At 44.7% G+C, this 22,326-nt stretch overlaps 1 protein-coding gene across 3 annotated transcripts in view; it reads right to left on the reverse strand.

Moving 5' to 3' along the window:
• The window catches only part of OCIAD1 (OCIA domain containing 1), a 700,525-nt gene that overhangs the window by 40,210 nt on the left and 637,989 nt on the right, over positions 1-22,326 (reverse strand). The window lies entirely within an intron of this gene.

Genomic DNA, 22,326 nt, shown 5'->3' on the forward strand with positions numbered 1-22,326 from the left:
TTCTCTCTTATGTTCAGTTGAGGTATTTGTCTAAAATAAAAACATGATTCTTAAAGAAAAGGAAAGGAAAATTGGTTAAATTGAAGGGGGTCGAGTACAGGTATTGGCCTGTAAAGCGATTTACAGTTTAGTAGGAGGAGGATCAGGGGCGTTGCTAGGGGGGGGCTGAGGGGGCTATAGCCCCTGATCTTTTGGTTGTAGCCCCGGATAGAATCTCAGGAGCTACAGCCAAAAGACTAGCTAGCCCCCAGTCCCAACAGTGCCCCGTGTCTTTTCCAGACCTAGCAACTCCCCTGAGGCAGATGCATCTTGAAAACTTTACAGGGCTGGCAGGGCACTGAAGGGCGATATGTTTGTGGGATGAGCGATACTGCAGGATATAAATCCCTACTTATTATGCAAGGGTAGCATGAGGGGAGCGTCCAGACCCATGTGAGGAGCTGCCATGGTAGTGCAACAACAGACAGAACACTATTACATCACTGCTGTTTGGAGATTCAAACGTCCAAAGAATAGTGAATGCACACACTGTTGCAGTGTACGTGATTCGTCGGATGGTATAATCTTAGCTTCAGCTTCAGCGATGCAAAATGCAAAAGACTGTACAATCTTTGCTTACAGATTGCCAGGTCATTGCACTTTCAGATTTGCATACGAGCTCTCAATGATCAACATTAAGGCCAGAGAATGGAGGTTTGAGGCCTGTGCACTGCCAGATGCCATTTTAAAGAGTGTTGTCAATGGATACAAATATGGCAAACATTTAAGGTGTATACAAATGAGATCTGTATCTCCTAATTAAATATAAGCTCATTACAGCAACAATCCAGTGACACACGGAGACTACATATTAGGAAACTGCTATAAATAAACTAGATCAATTTAAAGATGCTTCTGAGTCACAGTAAAGTCACTGTACAGAACTATGGTAAAAAAATATAGCGAGTGAAAGACCAGGTAAATCCTTATCACAGTTAGTGAATAGAGAAAGTAAGAGCATGAATATTTCTCATATTGTAGATATAAATGGTAATATAATTACAGAACCGGCTATCATCAATAAAATTCCATCAGTTCTACACGTATTTGTTCAAGAGTCACCGATAGAGGCGCATAGTTAACTTCCTACCTGGGCTCAATTACATTTCTTCAATCATTGCCACAAAGCACAAACAAGCTTTGAGGTGATGAACCATTGTCTTTGGTGGAAATTCAAAATGCTGTCTAAAGCTTTGCAAATAGCATATCACACGGCAAATAGCATATCACACGGCCTATTGTATAATGCCTATGCAAGTAGTCGAAGCCCATACCTACTAAGCAGGTACAATGAGGCACACAAACCTAGTAAAGTCCCACCATTATTAAATATGGCCAATGGAAGTGTACTAGTTAAACCTGACAAGACACCTAAATCAATGCAGATCTTACCACTGTGAGAAACCTGAGAGTGTTCTCCCAAGTAGATCCCGGGTACCCCTTATTCAGGTGGCCACAAAAGGACTGCCCTCTCTTATCCCAACCCTGAAGGCAAACAAGCAGGGAAAAATCACCTGGGTAGGAGAACCCAGGGTTATGCTCAGGAGAATGCCCAAAGGGAGACGCGGTATGTTACCGAGGAACGAGAACAGGAGGGTGAAATCTCTGAGACCTTTATGGGCTGTGCCACATCTGCCCCCCTTCCTCCCATTAAATATCTCCTACCCAAACCCAATAACCCCACCGTACAGAACCAATCCCCTATGATCTCAAACCCATCACATTCAGAAACCGTCTTTTTCAAAAACCCTGTTTTCTGGCTCCCTATCCGAATACTTCCAATCATTCGTCTTCCCGTCCCTCCGATTACTATTTTCCACACTCCCAACCTGCTCAGGTAAAATACTTCAGTTCCCACAATCCCCCTAGTTTATTTCATGATCCCGGCTATTCCTGTTTACCCCTCAAACCCTACCAATCCAGTCCCTCTGCTCGTCACTTCCTGAACAGTCCAGTCGAAATTGACCAACAATTACAATTCCCACCATCCCCTATGTTCTGTTCACAATTCCGGTCATTCTCGGCCATTTTACAAACCATACCCATTTCATCCTTCCCAATCTACCAACCGACCCCCTTCTTATAATAGCACCATTTCCCCATCCTATTCCGTAGGATATTCCGACACTCCAACCCCTCCCCTTTCCGACATGAATACTGGTTCACAACGGACATGTAATGAAACTGTTTACCTGACATGTCCCGATACAAGGGTGAGGCAGGGTCAGGCAATGGACTTAAATTACACATACCCGACGGCCCTTTTCCCCACAGGGATAAAAGGTGGAGCAAGAAAGCACAGGGTAAGCAAGACGAGAAAGGTGAGCACAGCACACAGCACGAGATGGCTAATCAGGCACGGCAGTTCAAGAGAAGAAGAAAGGCGGCAGAAATCGAGAGGGTGGCGAGGAGAGAAGTGACCTTGCCCTTTTCGTCCCAGACCCGGGGAACCTTCAAGAAAGAAAGCGGAAGACCGTGAACAATAACACAAGTGTCGTGCAGCCAATGTCAACGGTACACAGGGCAAGCCTACGTCAATAAGCAGGTGCGAGGAAAGCTCCTGCGACCGTGGTACTGGCCTTGACTCCAATGAAGAAGAAAAGCTAAGCGGTTCATCACAGCCGGTGAGTCGAAGGGGAAACGATAATAACCGGGCTGTGTTGAGTCAGAATTGCAAGGTGGCAAGTTTGAACCAAGTCAAAGAACTTTTTAAAGAACTGTAAAAGTGTTAAGGTGAGACCATCTGCAGAGGGAAACCGGCACCACGTGGTGCTAACTCCAAAGACTCTGGTTGATCCCCATCTGAACAAAACTACAGATCCCAGAAGGCCATAGGAGGGCCAGAGAAATAGGTCAAAGTGGTCATACTGGGGGTTAAGCAAAATCTCTGTACAATCGAAACTTTGTGAAAGAAAGGGACGTGAATCCCCCATGCAATTGTGAATGTGAAGTTAGCAAGAGTGAACACGACCGAGGGATGCTGAAGAGAGGGACAAAGCCTAAAGTCCTGAGAAACAGTATGTTGACAGACGTGAACCTGACCAAGGGATGTCGACTATGAACTGTTTGAAAAGACATTGAGAAACTAAGTGAAGCGGAATCCCGCTAAAGAGAAGAGACGGGTCCAAGCCTGAGCAAAGGTGATCAGGGTGATATTTGAGAAGGGTCCGAGCCTGACCGAGGGAGATCCAGGGGTGAAGCTATCATCCAAAGTTAATTGAGAAAAGAACGGATATATAAATTTTGAAATACGATAAGTGAGGGGTCAGCGCACAGAAGAGGGGACACATGGGCGAAACCATCACCCTATATGAACTGTGGCTAATAATTGAGAGGGGTCAGCGCCCAGAGGATGGGACATAGGGGTGAAACCATCACCCTACATGAACTGTGGCTAAGAATTGAGAGGGGTCAGCGCCCAGAGGAGGCGGACCCAGCAGTGAACCATTATCGCCCTAAAGAACTTTCATTTGGTTAAAGTCACGCCCTCGAAGGCAAGAGACTTTCAAAAGAAACGAGACTTGGCCATCGATGACACCGAGAGCTGGAACAGAACTATCGGCTTGTGCTAAGAAAGCTCGAGTGTGTGCTGTGCTCCAACCTCCCATCTTGCCCAGTGTTCAAAACGTGGGGGAGGGAGACACAGGCTACCGCATCCTGACATATTATTTGCGAACACTCCTTTCTTTTCTTGAAAACTATCCCACACCATTTTTGTATTAGTTGTAAGGTTTGGCAATAGGTTTTAGTATAGGCCCTTTTTATTTGACACACCACCACTAGAACTGCCTTATTTTTGATTTCATGGTCAATGCTTGTTTCCATCTTAGATTTAGGTTTAGATTAGGCATTTTTCCAACCTGCATACAGCCTTCATTGTTCAATAAACACCCTTGAACTGTGATCACTGTGTCTGTCTGACTTGTTGCCACCATGAGTTCCTTACACCACCTTTATCCATGTTGAACATTGGCAGTAAAATGCTGGGAAAAATCTTAGGAAACTGAAGGCCACCATACATGCCAATGCTGATTCATCCTGATCAATCTGGATTTGTAACTGGAGAATCCACGCAGCTAAACTGGAGATTGATTCTTGACACATAGGCCTCTCTTAAACTTAAATATGTAGAGGCTTCTTTTCTGAATGCAGACAAAGCATTACATACGGTTGAATGGGTCAATCGATGGGCTGTACAGAGCAACGGTATGGATTTGGTTAAATCATCATACAATGGGATAGACTTCTTCACACTGAACCTTAAGCCACATTCTTTACTAATCGGGAAGCATCTGACTATTACATTAAAAAAAGGCACAGGCAAAGGATGTCTCTTACCACCACTATTGTTTGCGTTGGCATTTGAAGCACTTTTCTATAACACTCCGACGTCGTCATTTACATTGTGCCACATACATCAAACTACGCATCACTGGCGTTTTTATATTTGGACAACATGGTCATATATATTACTGAAACACAGATGAACTTAAATCCATTGGTTACATAGGTGATTAAGATTGGTTCTTTTCAGGTTTCTCCATGAATTGGAACAAACCTAAAATGATGCCACTGACTTCCTCAGTGAATAATAATACACATTCACAGGGTACATTTTCATGGCAACCAAAATTGTTTAGCTATTTAGGGGTTAAACTAAGAACAAATCCAAATGTACTGTAGATTTTAAATTAAACACCAGCAATTGAGTTTCAGAAAACTCAGGTCCACAGATGGATGCCACTGTCAATGGCACAGTGACTAAAATGCTGGTACTCTTCAAACTATTGCACTTGGCTTAAGCTATACCTATACCACTCTCTGCTAACTTCTTTAGGACACAAACGTGTTTTAACTAGAATGGTTTGTGGGAGAGGGGGTGGTACTTCTCCTCTTCCATGGCAGATACATACCAGACAACACTCGCAGGGAGGATTGTAATTAGCATGCATGTGGATATACTATCTTGTATCACAGACACATTTAGCAACATACTGGTTTAGAGAGGGCACTCACAAGAGTGGAACAAGGAGGGAATGCAGAATTTTGAAAAAATGTTACGCACATTTGGCAGAATAAACTGCCTACTGGTGTTAATCAGGTTCATAGCACAAGGTGGTCACAGCAACAATTAACTAACATTATTGGGCACCCAGTGCTATTTGTGCCCAAATTACATATCTGGAGGATAAGGGCTTGTAGGTTACATAAGATAAAGATGTAAAAAAAACGGTGGCAGGCAAATAACAGCAATATACAAGAGCAAGTAATTATCGATGGAGGTTTCGTAATATGGGAGATATACTGGTAGATATGGTTAACACAAGTGCAACAGTACAACAGGATGAAAACCACTCTTAACAAATACCAGCCAACATTTCTTAGAGTGCCAGAAACAAATATACTTGAACAGATAACAGGGATCGAAATTGGGATTTTTTGACCAGGAGTAAAAAGAGGCTCCTGGGTATCAGGCATAACCAGTTAGGCAGGAGCTACCTCTGGGGAACCAGGAGCTTGTACATAGTGCACAGCAAATCTAATTTTGTGCAAGATGCAAACTAACGTTTTGTCCATGTTATATTATCCAATACGATCTAAATTCCCTTAGGTGTGTTCTTTCTTCTCCTTTATATACATTTGCAAACCTACACAGTAAATATCACATAGCTAGGTGTGTATGACACTGCTTGCCACATGAGTTAAAAGTAGCTCCTGGTAGCTGTTGGTTTTAAGCTCACCATCCCCCCCCTACCCCCTGGCTAAAACCAACCCTGGAATATTATGACTGATACAAATACAAGACTAATTTCAAACATGACGCTCCTATGTACAAGATTATATGTCAGAGATTGAGTGCTTAGCATTCAGTAAATGGAGAATGGATCTAGGAATTGAAATAGCAAACATTTCTTGAAGCTTGTTAAATTAGTAAGATTCATATGTTTTCATTTCTAACAATTATAAATATGTGCATCACTACTATTATACACTGAAATGCCTTCATAAAATGAACCCGACTAGAGCTGACAAAATGTGTGAGATGTGGTACTTGCCCTGATGACTTCCTGCATCCGGCTGGCCCTGTACTCCAATATATAAATATTACGAAAATATTGTTGCCAGGCTTGGATAGAAAACGGGCTGGACACTGCCACTGTCACCCATTTGTTTTCTCTGTGGATGTTTCCTGGATGGCAAGACACTCAGCACTAGTTTCAAGAGATTAGCACCAGCGGTAGCCAGACGCAGAATATCCATACACTGGAAGCGTAAAACAACCCCACAAATAGGATATTCGATGGCAGACATGGTATTCAAGAACTTGAAATGGACTTCCTCAGTTTGCACATCTGCGGTCTAGAGTAAAGGATATATGGGTGATATTTCACACAGACCTGCATTCCCCTACATACAACATCTCTATTGCAGATGACAATGCAGTTGACAAATCTGATGATATTTTAAAAGTTGTGCTGACTTGATTCTATATTCGAGAGTGCCATGGATACTGGTCTAAACTTGGCATAACCAGCCCGGGTTGGAGGGGTGCAGGAAAGCGGTTGTTTTTTACAATATTCCAGTATCTTTTATAAGATACTTGTCAATCAATCAAACAAACTTTTATTCGGTATAAAAAGACCTTCAAGTTATGCTGCAGCAAAAATACAATACAGTTTTCATGGTTTAGATTATAGATGTGGAGTTGGCTAAAAACGTGATAAAAAGATGCAACATTGTCTGATAAAAACTTTAATTGAAAAACAGCAACAATAATTAAATACCAAATGCCATTAAGATGAATAAAACACAGACTAAGTCTCGCTCAAGGTGGGCCAAGGATCCTAACTCGTCACAACTAGCCAAATAAGTGGATGCCAGCTAGGAGAGTAAACCCTGCAGCCCTGATAGCTGTACCATAAAGCTAAATGGGCTAGACTCCTGGAGTCTTTAGAGCTTTTAATCTGTGCAAACACACTCTGTGGGTATATCTGGCAGTTGTGAAAATGACAAGTGGATGCAGAGATTCTCTCAGGAGCTTGACAGCATCACTTGTGCAGCAAATTCTCAGATCGTTTAGTATTGGCTTCCGGTAACATTGTCTCAGATTGATTGTGAAGGGGCATGGCAATAGATAGTGAGTTAGCGTTTCTTCTGCTAATTTGCACATCCCGCACTGTACAGAAGCATTTGCGTGCCACCCTTTAGTGAACGATTTGATCTGTAGAGTCCCAGGTTTCAAGTGAATGTATAATGATCGTTCGAAAGGAGGTGAAATGTGGTCAAGGAACACCTGTTGGCCACCGAGACACATAATCCAGGCCCAGCTTTTAGCATGGCGGCTTTGCCCATTAATCTCTCTTTGATTCTTATTTTTAACGTCTCCTTCAAATTCCGTGACTTTATATCTGGGCGGGAGCTAGATTGGTTTCTCATGTCACTTTTTCACCATCACACTCAATGTGTGTTTCGGATATGTGACCCATTTGACCTTATATACTCCATTCAGCGATAACAGGTGGTTCACTGCTTCGAAATAAATTGTCAATTCGTCTGTTTTCAGCAGGCGCTCCCAGTATAATGCCGATTTGAGCTCGATTAAATCACAGAGAGACAACATTAAATTCAAGCTGTAACAGTGATGAATGAGTACTAGCCACAACCGCCGGGCCACAGAGTCTTGAATTCTTACACCCAGATAGTCAAATTGTTTAACCTGCTTCAGCTTGACATTGTTGACTTGCATCAGCACGGAGCAGTACTTGGCAGACTGTGGTTTGAACACAATAACATTTGTTTTTCCTGCATTCTATTTGAGATGCAAATCTTTGCATTTTGACAGAAAGATGTTCAATTCGTTTTTCAGGCCCATCGGTGTAGTGGCCAGGATGCGAGCGTCATCCGCATAGAAGAGGGCGGGGATCTCCAGGGATGCCATCTTTGGGTGGTAGAAGCAGCCCTTTAGCAGAGCGTTTATTATCTCCTGAATGTAGATGCCCCCGCAAAACAAGAGAGGGGCAAAGACACATACTTGCCTCACCCCTTTGTTAACAGAGAAGGCGTCAGTCTGCTTCCCCCCCACCCGCCAAGCCAGAACGTACAGTTGTTTGGTTTTCCCCATATAGCAGCATTATGGAAGACAGAAGTTGAGTGTGGATGTTAAGGTTTCTTAGACTCTGCCATAGTGAGTTCCTTGACAATGTGTCAAATGCGGTTGTTGGGTCCAGAAATAGGGCATATAGTTTTGTTGTCTGTAATACAATGTATTTCTGGATCACTGTGAACAATAAGAAACAGGGGTCAATTGTGCTCCTTTTGGCGCAGAAACCACCTTGCAGGCCGTTCAGCACATCGTTATCATCAACCCATTCTTTCAATTGATTGCGGATTACCTTCCCAAATATCTTCCCCACGCAATGTAGTAGGGAGATCAGGCAGTAATTCCCACGCCACTCTGCCCCATTTTCTGTATATTGGGACTATAACTGCGTTCGGCCAAGACTTGGGGATGATCTTTGAGCTAATCATGGCATTAAAGAGTTTCATTAGCACAGGGGCCCAAATTGCTGGCTCGCCCTTGTAGAGATCCAACGGGATCAAATCAGAGCATGCCGCGCAACCACTTCTCTGCTCCTTCAGCGCCCTCGCAACTTCATCGATCGATACTGGCCACCCAGAGGGTATCGAGTCCCCTGGAGAGCAGGGCTCACTGACCTGGTGTATTGTTCCCTCCTCGCTCTTATACAGAGCACCTAAGTGCGAATGCCATGAGAGAGCAGATATCAAGCAATGGTTGGTTTTGTCCCCATTCAAATCTTTTCCCGTGACCAATTTCCAGAATGTGATATAGTCTCTGTCAATCATTGCTTTTGTGAGAGCAGCCCAGTGGTTGGCGGCGAATTCACTCTTTTTCTGTGCAATCAGGTTTTTGTATTCCCGTCTGAGGGACCGTAGCCCATTCATATCCCACCCCCCCTTATCGGACTGGACATGCCTTATTAAGTTCTTTTTTGCTACGGCATAGGTGTCGTCATACCAGCCAGTAACTAGCTGGACTTTCTTTTTCATACCTGTTATGGGCATGGAGATGTGCGGGACCAAATTTACAATCAGGACCTCAAACTCCTTTATTATTTCAGTATCATTATCCCAGCCATTACAGATGGTCTCCAGGTTACCTTGAATCACACTATACAGTGCAGGTAAGCATCTGTGATCTTTTATTCTGTCCCATTTTATTGATTTGAGCACCTGGTTAATCAGGGGGTTGGTATGTTGGCTCATGGCCTTGCAAGCTATCTCCTTGCACACATCTAATAAAAGAATGCTGATAATCAAAGGGCAGTCGTCCCTTTCGGGTTTGACTTGAACCTCAAAATCCTAAACAATTTCCCAGCTGTTGCCGGAGAGCATAATGCAGTCATTTAGAGATGTCCCCAGTCAATTTGACCGGCTGGACCTTAACAAAGCAGCCATTGCATGCTCTCATATTGAGGACCTGTAAAAGACAGAATGATTCCTATGCAAATGGATGGATTCTCTTAGGGGGATCGGCAATAAGGTCAGATATATCCCACGCCTGGTCTTGATCGTCCCAGAGTCCCACTATATTTTTCAAAAGTTACATTTGGAGGTTCAAGTCGCCGGCCACCAATGCACAGTTATTTAGCAATTTGGGATGACCCCTTGAATTGACCATGCTTTGGAGGTTTTGTAGTGTTGCAATATGTACATTGGGTACTTCCCTGTTTTTTTACTTTCAGGGGACCAGATCAATGATGAGAAGATCCTAAGATCAGATAGCGAAAAAGTGAACTGATTACCCCTCTCTTAGGTCTACGCAATTCTAGTGCAACAACATTCACCTTCAGCGTTTCATCTTTTTGACACCGATTTTTCCAAACACACATATATATATATATATATATATATATGGTTATGTTTTTAGAATGAGATTTTGAATAAAGTATATTGAAAATATAATATATATAGGACACTGCCCTGGCGTTCTGTTCTGTTTGCTGTGTGTTCTTTGCCTACTATTTTTAACCATCTATTAAACTCGTTTTTCTGTTACTTGGATTCGAGTTTGCTACTTTGTTTACTGGGACCTGCAGACCTCATGCTTGGAGTGCGGTTTTTCCCTTCCTCCATGTCTTAACGATATATATTATATTTTCAATATACTTTATTCAAAATCTCATTCTAAAAACATAACCAACAACAGAATTTGTTGGATATTATTCACTTATTTAAAAAAAACATACATATTTATTGTGTGAGATGGGGTTAGTACATGACTTGTGTATCTTGTGAAGTCCTATACAATATTATTTATGGACATGAACCTAAAAAGGGACAGAGATTTTACTCCCTTGTTCAACAGTATTCTTTTCTACTAGTTGACACAAAAACAGTCAAGAGAGATGATAATAACAAAACAAACAGGTTTTTTTGATGATATATCCTCAGGGAATATGGCTTTTAGATGGTCTACATATGTTTTGGCCCTTCAAGAATTTAAGACGTTATCCCCAACGTCGTCAACTATATTTTTATTGGCCTTCTTCAGGACTGGAGATTTATTTATATCATGGTGATAATTCACACCGACCCATGAATTTATGGCGTCTCTTGCCACTTTATTTTATTGCGTGTAGACCTGAACACAAGACTGAAACATACCGTCTTGATTGATGATTGGTCTTGTCACTGGACCTTTTGAATGGGCTTTTTTTCTCTCATGCATTGTAAAAGTCGCCAAGACCTGCCTGTGTCGATGGGCCTCCAGACTGAACTGTTGCCTAGCAAGCCCGGGTGGATGAAGGAGCTGGGGACATCATAGGACGCAAATCTTCCCCGGCCCCACTGGTTTGATTGGTTTGAACTCCCACTATTAACGAAGGACTCCTGCGATTTTAAAACAATTGTGACATTACTGGGTGGGTATTTCCTGAGGTCTATACCTAGGACTCCTTCCACCAAAAACCATGAAGCATCAGAATATGGTAAATGGGGAGCTAGGGGTTGGGATTCTATGGCAACCCATAATGCACTCTCTTATTATGGACAGACAGCCCTTTGTGTGGCGTAACCAGTGGGTACACTTATTAATTAGGGTTCCCTGGGTTTCATATGAACCGGCATGCAGGCGTGGGACATTTGTCATAATCACTAGTGGGGGACCTGCCCTCTTCTCTCATTCGGTTCCCTTCCAGCAAATGAGGGTGGGAATGAACTCCCCAAGGGTACGCAGTTCGAGCCTGTAAGTAGAGGCACAATTCTTGGTGTAGTGTTTACTTGGGAGCAGTGATTAGGGATTTGTTTGTTAAAGGAGCCCTGTCCGCGTTGGTGAATGAAATGTGTTGTTTTAGAGTGCTTGGCTCTACTCCCTCTCTGGGTTTATCATGTTTGTCTGCCCAGTTTGCAGCAGGGCCAGTCAGCACAGGGCCCTAGGAGCTCCTAGTAGTTGGGTTGTTCTTTTTGATACTTTTGGTGCAGTATAGACGGCCCTTCTCTGATTTGTGGCCTGGGGACCTTGAATAGCTGTTGCTGCCTTGGGATCAGCATCCATCGCTTGGTCCCAGCTTTCACCCAGCACTGCCACCCTATCTTTAATTTTTCACATTATATCTACTATTTCTTATGGCTTTCTGATGAGTGGTGGTGAAACCTGGGTTTCATTTGGGGCATCCATAATGTCATCATTGTTCAGAACTGCACACTTGGTACTTGTGCTGGACTTGATGATACCCCAATTTCAAGTTTTCCTACATCCTGCATGACGTCGCACAGTATTCTGTGCTGAACTTGGAAATCTCCCCATCACACTGTTCTGCATTTGTGCCTTCTAAATACTAACAATATCCTATAATTTAGGAGAATGTCCACATCAAATAGGTTGGTTGGTAGTTTTTCTATATAGGGAGGTTGGGCATGACCTCGTGCAAACAGGAGATAAATCAATCTATGGCCATCTGGAGTCCTTGCTTAGTATTAACGACCGTTCAAGAGGGTGTGCCAAACAGCCTTAAAATGCTTATGACCAAGACCATGATGATGGCTTTGAGTGCAGGAGGTTGATTCTTGACATACCTACTACACTCTGGTTCCCAAAGCAATGCTCAAACAAGACACAGCTCACAGGCCACAGCAATGCCTTCTCACCAATCTTCCCAATTGAAACAGAAGACACTAGGCATGATGACCACGATGATCCAATACTTCCTGTCCCTTGCGTCAAGAAAGAGGAAGGACTGAACAGAGCACACGTTTGTATGTAGTTTTAAAAAAATGCCTCTCTGACCCCATTACTAAAAGGGGGTTCCCTTCCTAACAAAACTAAACTAAGGTGCTCGTCTATAGTCAAAATACAAATAGTCTCGGTCCAAACCTATCCACTAAACTGACCCTACAACTTAGCAAAACATGAAACAAAATAGGTTGAGTGCCCTGCACTCTTGGTCCTTCACAAAGGTATCTCTGGTTGTCCCAGGATCCAATGGTTAGGAGTAAATAACAGTTTCACACAGTTCTTGTCAGTCTATCAAAATGTTCATCAAAGTTCTCCAAAGTAAATTTCTTTATGTGGAGGGATTCTTTCTTGATCACTCCTTTCCACCTGCTCGTCACACTTCGCCCAACATCGGGTGTCTCCATGCTCCTGTGATATCTGCTTTTCACTCTGTTCATGATGCACTGTGACTCTCTTGAGGTCCCCTGACTCAATATTTCACTTAGTTCATTAGGTTACCTGTGACCCCTTCTCCTCTGGCTCGCTTAGTTTTTGTGGCACCCTCTTGCCCGTCTGGAGGTTTGTACTGTTCGGGTTTCTCGGGCTCCCGTAACCCTTTGACTTGTCTCATTCACTCTTGTCACTTTGCTCATCATGCCCCTATAGCTCCTTTGGGGTCCCCTGGCCCAATATCTCACTTTGTTTCTGTTATGTAGTGACTGCTTGTGGATGCTGTGAGCTGGTGATGTCATGTGGAGTGTTGCTCTGTGAATGTTGGAATGTTTACCTAAGGGTTCCACACTCAGGCAGTTAGAGCTCCCAAGCCTGGGTGACGGGAGCCAGTGTTTATGTCCTGTCATCTTAAGTAAATATCTTCATGTAACTGTAACTTAAGTGCTTACCAATAAAGCTAAGAAGTTAGCTAAAGAAGCGTGGAAGTCACTTTGTAACAATGGCGACGAGTTGGTCTTAAAAAGGTGAACCTGCGTGCAAGTAACAGAAGTAAACTGAAGGAGGCTGCTGCGGGGGCTGAGGGGTGCAGGATGAAGATGGACAAGGGGGACAACACTGCCCCCCCAAGACAAGTGTAAGACCCATCTCCCAGGGCACCAACAGGGAGGAAGAAAGCCCCATAGAAGGGAGGACTGCCTACCCATGAGGGTTAGGCAGAGCAAAGTCCAGGGGGCTGGAGAAGCTGAAGAAGGGGTGGCTCCTGTGCAGTGATAGAGGGCAAGGATTATGAAGTTCCGCCGGAAGCAGTGAAGTGCCTCAAACCCTTAGTGAAGTGAAGCAAGCCCCAAGAGAGGAGCATGTCCCCAAAAAGTAGAAGGAAGAAGAAGAAGCTTCTCCTTATAAGATGGAGAAGGGGAAGTCCTATGTCCCATAAGATGAAGAAGGGGACTGAGCATGAGAAAAGGGAGCCCGGGCATCCCAATGGTATAAAGAAGGCTAGAAGGGGAACTAAGCCATTGGATCCTACCCAGATGAAGATAAGAAGTAACGGCCCCTCACAGTGTGTGTGGTGGTTGGAACCGCAGAGCTCCGTTAGATGTGCCGCTTGACGAAGAAGTGATGACGTCATAGCAGGCCCAGGAGAGCTGGCGATGCTGTGGAAATGAGCCGTGTTCCTGAGAATGGTGGAATCAACACCAGGCGCCCAGTCGCTGCGCGTATTGTTGGAATGAGTAAGAGCGGTTTAGGACTGAGTAAAGGACCCAAGGAAACGCACCAACGGCAGTGGGAAGTAGTACATGTTAAGTGAGACAGTAGCTGCGTTACGGAAGAAGATGTTCCTAGTAAGTGAATTAGTGATTCACAGGAGCGGGTGTATTGACTGCTACGAATATTGAGGAGCGTGGGACATGTAGTGCAGTGACAAGAGAGGGGTTTGGAGCACTACGCCGTTAAGGATCAAGCAGTCCCCTCGTAGCGAAGTTTGGGAGCAAGATTTTGTCTCTCGTGTAATTCACATGCAGTTTCACATGATCAGACGTGCCGATTGCTCAGAAAGTGTGTGTGCGCACATGGACAAAAAGGGAATCGCAGAATGGCAGTGAAGATATTAAGAAGACAATGTTCATGCGAGCGCTGCTGCATTAAGGAAGGAACATGAAAATAGTGAACGCCCACGAGGGATGTTTAGAAGTGAAGCAGAGTTATGAAGATCTCTGGAGAAAAGGATTGTAAGAGTCGTATCCTTTTGCAAGTGCTTTAACAATGGATTGCACAGTTTATGGAATGCCGCTGTGACGGCTTGTAATGTCATGCATGTTTAATGTGTGTGGTAGAGTAGCATGACTAGCATGAGTGGAACATGTGAAAGCATTGGAGGCTGTGCAGAAGTTTGGTTGTTACATAACACAGACTTTTAGGTATTAAGGTCGCAAAATGGACATGGACTAGTGGGAAGACAAGTTTAAATCCCTGAAGTCTGGTAAATGTATGAAGCGTGTGTGAAGTGTTGAAGTATGCTTGAAGCTAGATGTAACCATTTTGAGGAATTTGCAGGTAAAGCCTAGGACTGGCTATGGACACTTGAGAGGAATTTGCAGGTCAAGGTAGTAGATTGCTTAAAGGCAACATGGACTTTTAGGAATTCCTAGGGTGTTATTGAACCTGCTTTAAGGATTGTTTGTTTTAAAGTTAATAGCAATGCATATAAGATGTTATAATTCATAATTTCAATCGTTGCATGTACAGACGTCCCTAAAAGAAGCTTGGGTCAAACCACTCCTAAAAAAAAAAACGTCTCTCGACCCATCTATCCCAGGAAACTACCGTCCCATCACAACACGTCCCCTTTCTGTTAAAGATTCTGGACAAAGCAGCCTACCTGCAGGTTCAAAAATCTATTGAAAACAACCACCTCATTGGGCTACTGTAACGCTCACCTGATTCCCGTAGAGGCGCCGGTCTTGACTGGGCGTATACCGTATCTTCAAAGGTGATGTGTAACACACGGCTGGCTCTTTGGGCTGGACCTCTGTGCACTGTATGGATGACTTGAAGGGTAAGATGTCTGCAGATAGAAAATATGGGATTAAGGAACTGGGTTATTGAATGTCTCTCTCTTCTTCCCTTTCTCTTCTCCTGTAGAACCACAAAGGTTAACGCTCTCACCTTAGGTAAGTGAACGCCGTGCTCTCCATCTGCCTCGGGGCAGGGTGCTGTAACCAGTTTCTTCACTGGATAAGGGGAGCAGGCCTCTTGACTTCAGAGGACTGCTGTCCGTCGTTTACTGCACGAACGGTAAGTTTCGAGTAATTCTAATGTCTTTAAAGTCTTTAGTAATGATGTTTCTTGTTTTGCAAGGTTCCGGCGATGGCGGATGACAGGCTGAAGATGGAGCCCGTGTGATGAATAGAAGCGCCTGGAAGCACGTAAGTAAGCGATTGTTGCCTGCTTCACGATGCGCTCTAACTGTCTTTTTATTTTGCAGATACAAGTTCGGAGCGGCTGCAGGGTGCCGGAATACCCACTGGGTTAGATGTGGAAAGGAGTAATGGCACGTGAGTATTAAAGTTCCCCAATGTCTTTAAACGCACCTTGTTTTGTCTTTCAGATGCGGGATGCAGCGCCGAAGGCCTCCGGAGCGTGCAAAGAGTTGGTAAGCTTTTGTCTTTCAGATGCCGGAATGCAGTGTGAAGACCTCCGGAGCGCACGAAGAGTAGGTAAGCCTTTGTCTTTCAGATGCCGGAATGCAGCGCGAGGCGTTGGTGACAGCCGATGGACCAGGTAAGTGAAGAGCTGTCACTGAAGACCGTAATGCTAACCTGTTCTTTCTTGTCTTTATAGGTGTTGCTGAAGACTGGATTCAGGATGGTAAGCCTTTTTCCTTAGGCCCAGGATCAGATGCAGAAGACACGATGAGCGTTCTGCTGCAGAGGATGCAGAATAACGCAAAGCAAGATTCATCCGTCGGGTGTGGTTTAAATAGCCTCCTGTAGTGCTTAGGTGTCTCCTTCCACAGCCACGCCTAGGTAAGAAAAGAGTTCCTGCTTTCCAGAAGAGTTCCAGTGTTCTGAATCTAGGGAGTGGCTCCTGCCCCACCCAATAGTTCCAAACAGAAGAGGATCAGAGGCTCAACTGGCAGGCAAGTAAGCAGCATGGTCTGCTGCAGGTAAGTCCACCCAAGCATTATGAGCCCGGCGCTTCCAGCGCTGGGACTGGGCATATTTATGAGCCTGGTGCCGCTGGCGCCAGGACTGGGTCCAAAAGGTCCCAATTGGGACTGGTTGGCACTCAGAACCTGGGTTATGGATCTGCTTCCAAGGGAGTTGGGAAAACCCTGACCTTTTGGAAGCAGAGATCATGACAGCTACGCCAGTCTGGCTTCCGCCCTCGACATGGTACCTAGATGGCACTACTTGACCTAAAAAATCAAGTAGATGACCTAAGAGACTCAGGCAAACCAGCTCTCCTCCTGCTTCTAGACCTCTTGGCGGCCTTCGATTTGGTTGAGCATAAAACGCTATGCCACCATCACACCGCCCCAGCCAACTTCTCAACCAAAGCTTGTGACTGGATCTCCTCATTCCTTCAGGAGAGGTTAATGAAGGTCTTCTCAGACTCCGCTAACGCTACACCCAGCCCTACCAACTGTGGAGTCCCACAGGGCTCCTGCATAGCCCCCACACTACACAACCCCTTTATGAGACCTCTTTTTAGGATACTTGACTCTCTAGGCATCTCATATACAAACTATGCAGATGATACACAGGTTCTCATCCCCCTGTCAGGTGATTGCACTACGGACCTGGACACACTCAACAGCATCTACGCCACCATTCAATCATGGATGGCTGAGAATTGGCTCTGCTTAAATAGTGATAAGACCGAACTCCTGCTTGTCGGCTCCCCATCAACATTGGGCAAACTTGATAAAAAGTACCAATCATTCACCGTGGATAATATTCCCATCAGAGTCTCTCAAACAATCAAAACACTGGGTGTGTTTCTCGAACCCAGCCTCACCATGGACAGACAGGTCAATGCCATCGCCTACTCCGCAGCATATCACTCCAAACTCATCAATGCCACCAGGCCCTTCCCATCACAGCAAAACTGCATCTCAATAGACAGAACCATCATCAGTTCCAGACTGGACTATTGTAATGCCCTATTCATTGGAATCTCCCAAAAAAACCTTGCCAAACTCCAGATTGCCCAAAATAATGCCTTAAGGGCTGCTACAGGCACCTCACGCAAAGGAACACATCTCGGGGATCATGAGGCAGGTACATTGGCTCCCCATCAAGGAAAGGATGGTCTTCAAAACTTTGGCCCTTACACATAAGTGTCTTCATGATCAGGCCCCTCCCTATCTGACACAAAGGATCATCAAACAAACAGTCGCCAGACCTTCAAGAGAAGTCTATGCTAACTGCATCACTGTCCCGCACACGCGCAGAGTGCGTGCAGGAGGCACCAGCTTCCCCACTATGGTGGCAACCTTATGGAACAACCTCCCAGCTCAGATTAGATCAATCGACTCACACACAACCTTCCGCAAGGCCTTAAAAACCCAGCTCTTCGCCTAAAAGAGCGCTTCACACTAGGTCTGCACTACTATTGTATCACCATGTATAGGATATCTGTTTTGCCATCTGCTACCTAGACAAGAGTATGAGTAATCAACTGTAACGCTCATTGTGTATCATCTGGAACCAATCTAATGTATCTAAGTGAATGTATTTAAGCATACCTTCTTGGGCCGCTTATTGTAACCCGTAAGCAAGCCTTCTTAAAATTTCCTTATAGCGCCTCGTTGCCTGTGGGCTGTAGTGCGCTCTACAAATACTAAATAATAATAATGCCAAATGTAATTTGTTTGACTATGTTAATATGTTGTGAGATGGATAACAACCAGAGTGTGTATAGCATGTGGGAGAGTGCCACAATGGGTGTTGGGAGGTAGTGCCTCCAATATTTGGGTGATGTTTAATAGGAGATAGCGCCTCCATCAGAAGGATGAAGTAGGAGATGGCGCCTCCGCCAGAAGTGTGAAGAGTCTGATAGGAGGTACCGTCTCCGGCAACAGGTTATTGGGAGGTAGAGCCTCTGTCAGAAGTATGAAGTGTAATTGGAAGTAGCGCCTCAACCAGAAGTATGAAGAGTCTAAGCGAGGTAGCACCTGCGGCAGTATGGTCACTGGGAGGTACCGCCTCCGTCAGTAGTATTAAGAAGTTAGGGAAGTAGCGCCTCCAGGGTTAGTATGTGGTGTGGTGAAATAGCCATAAGGTTCATGCGAGGTAGTTCTTCTGGAGTTAGTTTGTGTGTGCGGTTGAATAGACACAAAGGTTTCAGGGAGGTAGCGCCTTCAGGGTGAATATGAGGTTGAAATGTTTGTGTTGAGTTACACCTCTCCGTAAAAAGGTGTACCATTTGTTTCCTCGTGTTTCCAGTGTGTTCTCGTGTGTAGGATAGGTGATATGTTGTGTTGTGTCATCCTCCATGATGTATGTGAGTGGGTGTGGTGTGGTTTAAAAAGAAAGGAGATGTGTTATGTAGTAGCAACTGTGTGTGTGTGTGTTGAGTCTGGTAAAGGAAGGAGATGTGTTATGTAGTGACTGCTTGTGGATGCAGTGAGCTAGTGATGTCATGTGGAGTGTTGCTCTGGGAATGTTTACCTAAGGGTTCCACACTCAGGTAGTTAGAGCTCCCCTGCTTGGGTGATGGGAGCCAGTGTTTATGTCCGGTCATCTTAAGAAAATATCTTCATGCAACTGTAACTTAAGTGCTTACCAATAAAGCTAAGAAGTTAGCTAAAGAAGCGTGGAAGTCACTTCGTAACAGTTCCTTAGGGTCCCTTTGGCCCCACTGTGCTCCTGGTTCTCTTAGTTTTCTCATGGTCCCTGTGAGCCTTCTCATGGTTTACACTGCTCGGGTTTCTCGTGCTCCCATAACCCTTCTCTTTGTCTCATGCTCTCTCTTCTCTCAGGTCCCTGTGACCCTTGGATGAGGCTAGGATAGTCCTTCCCTCTTCCCTACTCGTTCTATCTTTTCTTCTACTCCCTTCTACCTGGGCAACCAGCATACCTGCTGTGTTGCAGTGCTTTAGTGAGGGTCTGTCTCATAAGCTATGGAGGCAATTTCCACTGCTTACTGCTCTTCTACACTATAATAGCAATCTTTGGGTTATACTAGTATCGGCTCTCTTTCTCTTGTAGGCTCTCGGTCTGAGAGCGGATGACCCAGTCCTCAGTCCGTCCCAGGATTGTCTGTTTTTGCGGGCTATGGGCCCCGCACATCCTTTGCGTGGTCGAGCTGCCAGGTCCAGTCTCTCTGCTTCCCAGGCCCTGTGCATTGCCTTGTTTGGCGGATGGTGTCTACCTCGGACGTCCGCTTCCTTCTGTGCTGCAGCCGGCTCCGCTGGTCTGTGTGGCTCTGCCCCTTGCTGACGTTCTCAGATCTCAAGCTCGCCGTTGGGTTTCTCCTCCTCCATTCGAGGGTTGTCGCCCCTTTACTCTTTCTCCGATATTCAATTGGGGCGTATTGTTCACCATAGGTTATCAAGCAGGTGGAAAGTTCAGGATTACCTTGACCCAAACACATGTATTGTCAGCAGTAACTTGAGTCAAACACAGATGTATTTTCAGTATTTCTTACTCATGTGTTGGCAGATAATACTTTGTGTATAGGGAGTGACCCATGGAAATGTGAGTCCTTGTCCCCTAAAGTGGAGTTGCTCCCAGTGAGGTCCCACTTTCCCAAACTCCTAGAGAGGGTTCTGCTGAGCGTGCTCACCTCGCTAGCCTCAAATGGGGTGAAATTTGCGTGAACAAGCTTATTTCAACTTAAATGATGTGGAAAAGGGCTAGATCTCTTGACAGACTCATTACTTTTCCTAAAATAAGTACCAAGAACAACAAAAGGCTGGTCTGCGTAAAGACTTTTTCAGCATACAGTAATGCTCTTAAGAAACCGATCCTGTCTAACTGGCACCTTGTCACAGATGCTGGTCTGACAAATGGACTTCTCCTATGTTAAGTAAGAATTAGTGCAGTCCAACTAGTGTGGGACTACAAAAGACTCAGCTCCTTGGTATTAGGTAACGCACCTTTTAATATAGGCCTGTACTATACAAGTTGGTAGTGCGACTGAGCAGCCAGGCTTATTTTAAGAGGGGTAATGTGAGCTGTAGAGCTGTGCAATGAAACCAGTAAATGCAAGTATCCAATGAAACCATTAAAGTTATATAATAAATTATGTATTTATACACAAAGATATTTAAAGCATTCTTTAAAAAGCAGTAATTTGCTGTAACATTAATCCCAATTAGGATTCAATTCAGAAAGTGAACATTAAAGCAGGTGAACAAGTCATTCATATGTTACGCATGTTCCAGCACCCGGAGGTGAGGTCATTTTAGGTCAGTATAGCATTTATATAGTATTACCTTTGCAATAATCGGTTTTCAAGGAAGGAAAGGTAAGGGTTAGATCAGAACAGACAGACAGACAGACAGAATATAACAGTTAAATTCTCACAAAGGGCTGCAGGCAGTCAATTATCCCAGCATTAAAGTGTTCAACGTTTAAAACCTGCGAGGGAAGAAGCCCTGGCAAAGCCAATAGGTTCAGAAGAAGGCCTTTAGGAAGCCAGGACAGCCAAAGTCAATGGACAAAGTCAAAGTTCTGATGCTCTTCTTCTTAGAAAAATATTCTTAAATAGTCAGTGTTTAAAAGAGAAATCACAGCAACTCAAGAGGAGTCCCTTTTGGAAAGCACAAGCTGTTAGGCCAATGCAGGTAAGCTGATGCCAACTTAGAATAGGGTTAAATCGCACTCCCCACAATAGGAAGTACCCCTAATGGCAAAAGGATAAAATACCCTAAGCCCCACAGTACCTAGAGAATGAAGAAAGCGTTCCAGCTGGTTGCCTTCATGATGCAATGCAGTAGACCCTTGTTCCTGATCCTTGGTCGTGGTGACGAAAGGGAGGACGTCTGGCGGGCTCCTGCAGCAGCACTTTAGAGGGGGACTTGGCAGCAATGGATTTCCGTCGATTCAGCTACTCTTTGTGGTTTTTGGTGCCTTTTTCTCAGCGCCAATAAAGAACGAAAAGCTCTGGTTAGGTTTTCCTTGATCCCTCGGTCCTAGACTCTGGTGAGGGAACTCTGGACCCTGATTTCTTGCTTCTGTCAGGTCCTCTTGATGCCCACAAATATCTGGCTAGATTCGGAATTCGGAAGACAATGCATTCACAAGTGGTCAAGGTACCCCTGGTATTGAGCTTCTGCAGCCATGGAAAGTGGCAGCAAGTCGGGGGCTGTGCCAAAATAGAGTTTGTCTCGAGGCTAGTTGGTCCCACCAGCATAAGGGAGGAAGGCATCCTTTACGGGTCTTCCCTGTCGGTTCGAAAACTGGGTCAGCACTGCTGCAGGGTTTCACAGGGCACTTTGCGGTTCAGAAGGGTGCTGCTGGCGTCTTCTCATCTTCTGCTTCGGATGTTGTCCTCTGGTGGTCGACTCTCCTCTTAGTCCCAAAAACCTTGCTTTTTATGCAAGTTCCCATTCATTCACAGCTCTAGGCTGTCAATCATACAGCAGGGTGGCTGTCCTTTTAGGACAGCCAGCCGGCCAATAGGAACTGGTTTCACTCAGGCACACCTAGTGTTTTGTGACATAATAAGAACACAATAAAGTGGCACGAATATAGAAAGGGCATCATCGGCATATATCGTTACAGTCGACTTCAGCTGCGGCAGCTACATACACAATGCTGTTTCTGCATCAAATCAGAAACACAGCACCAGGAAGTGACAGACTCCCCTTTTGAGTGGTGTAATTAACCAGAACCATCCATCCTTCAGTCTGCCGTGACTCAGCCTCTCTCGTCTTTGCCAATACAAGAAGGGAAATACATTAGCGGTTAAATATGCCATGTAAAATGGTAATCTGGGTTAGTTTCAAATAACAGCTTAAACTATTGATGAGTGGGACACCTAACCAGAAATGGTGACGAAGCAAGGAGACTGAGAATGCCAAAAACCAGCCAAATGCTGAGACGATTTAACATGTTTTAGTTACCTGATATACTGCACTTCAAAAT

The sequence above is a fragment of the Ambystoma mexicanum genome, chromosome 6q (genome assembly GCF_040938575.1).
Source record: "Ambystoma mexicanum isolate Mex_15411 chromosome 6q, UKY_AmexF1_1, whole genome shotgun sequence".
In the NCBI taxonomy this organism is placed as follows: domain Eukaryota; kingdom Metazoa; phylum Chordata; class Amphibia; order Caudata; family Ambystomatidae; genus Ambystoma; species Ambystoma mexicanum.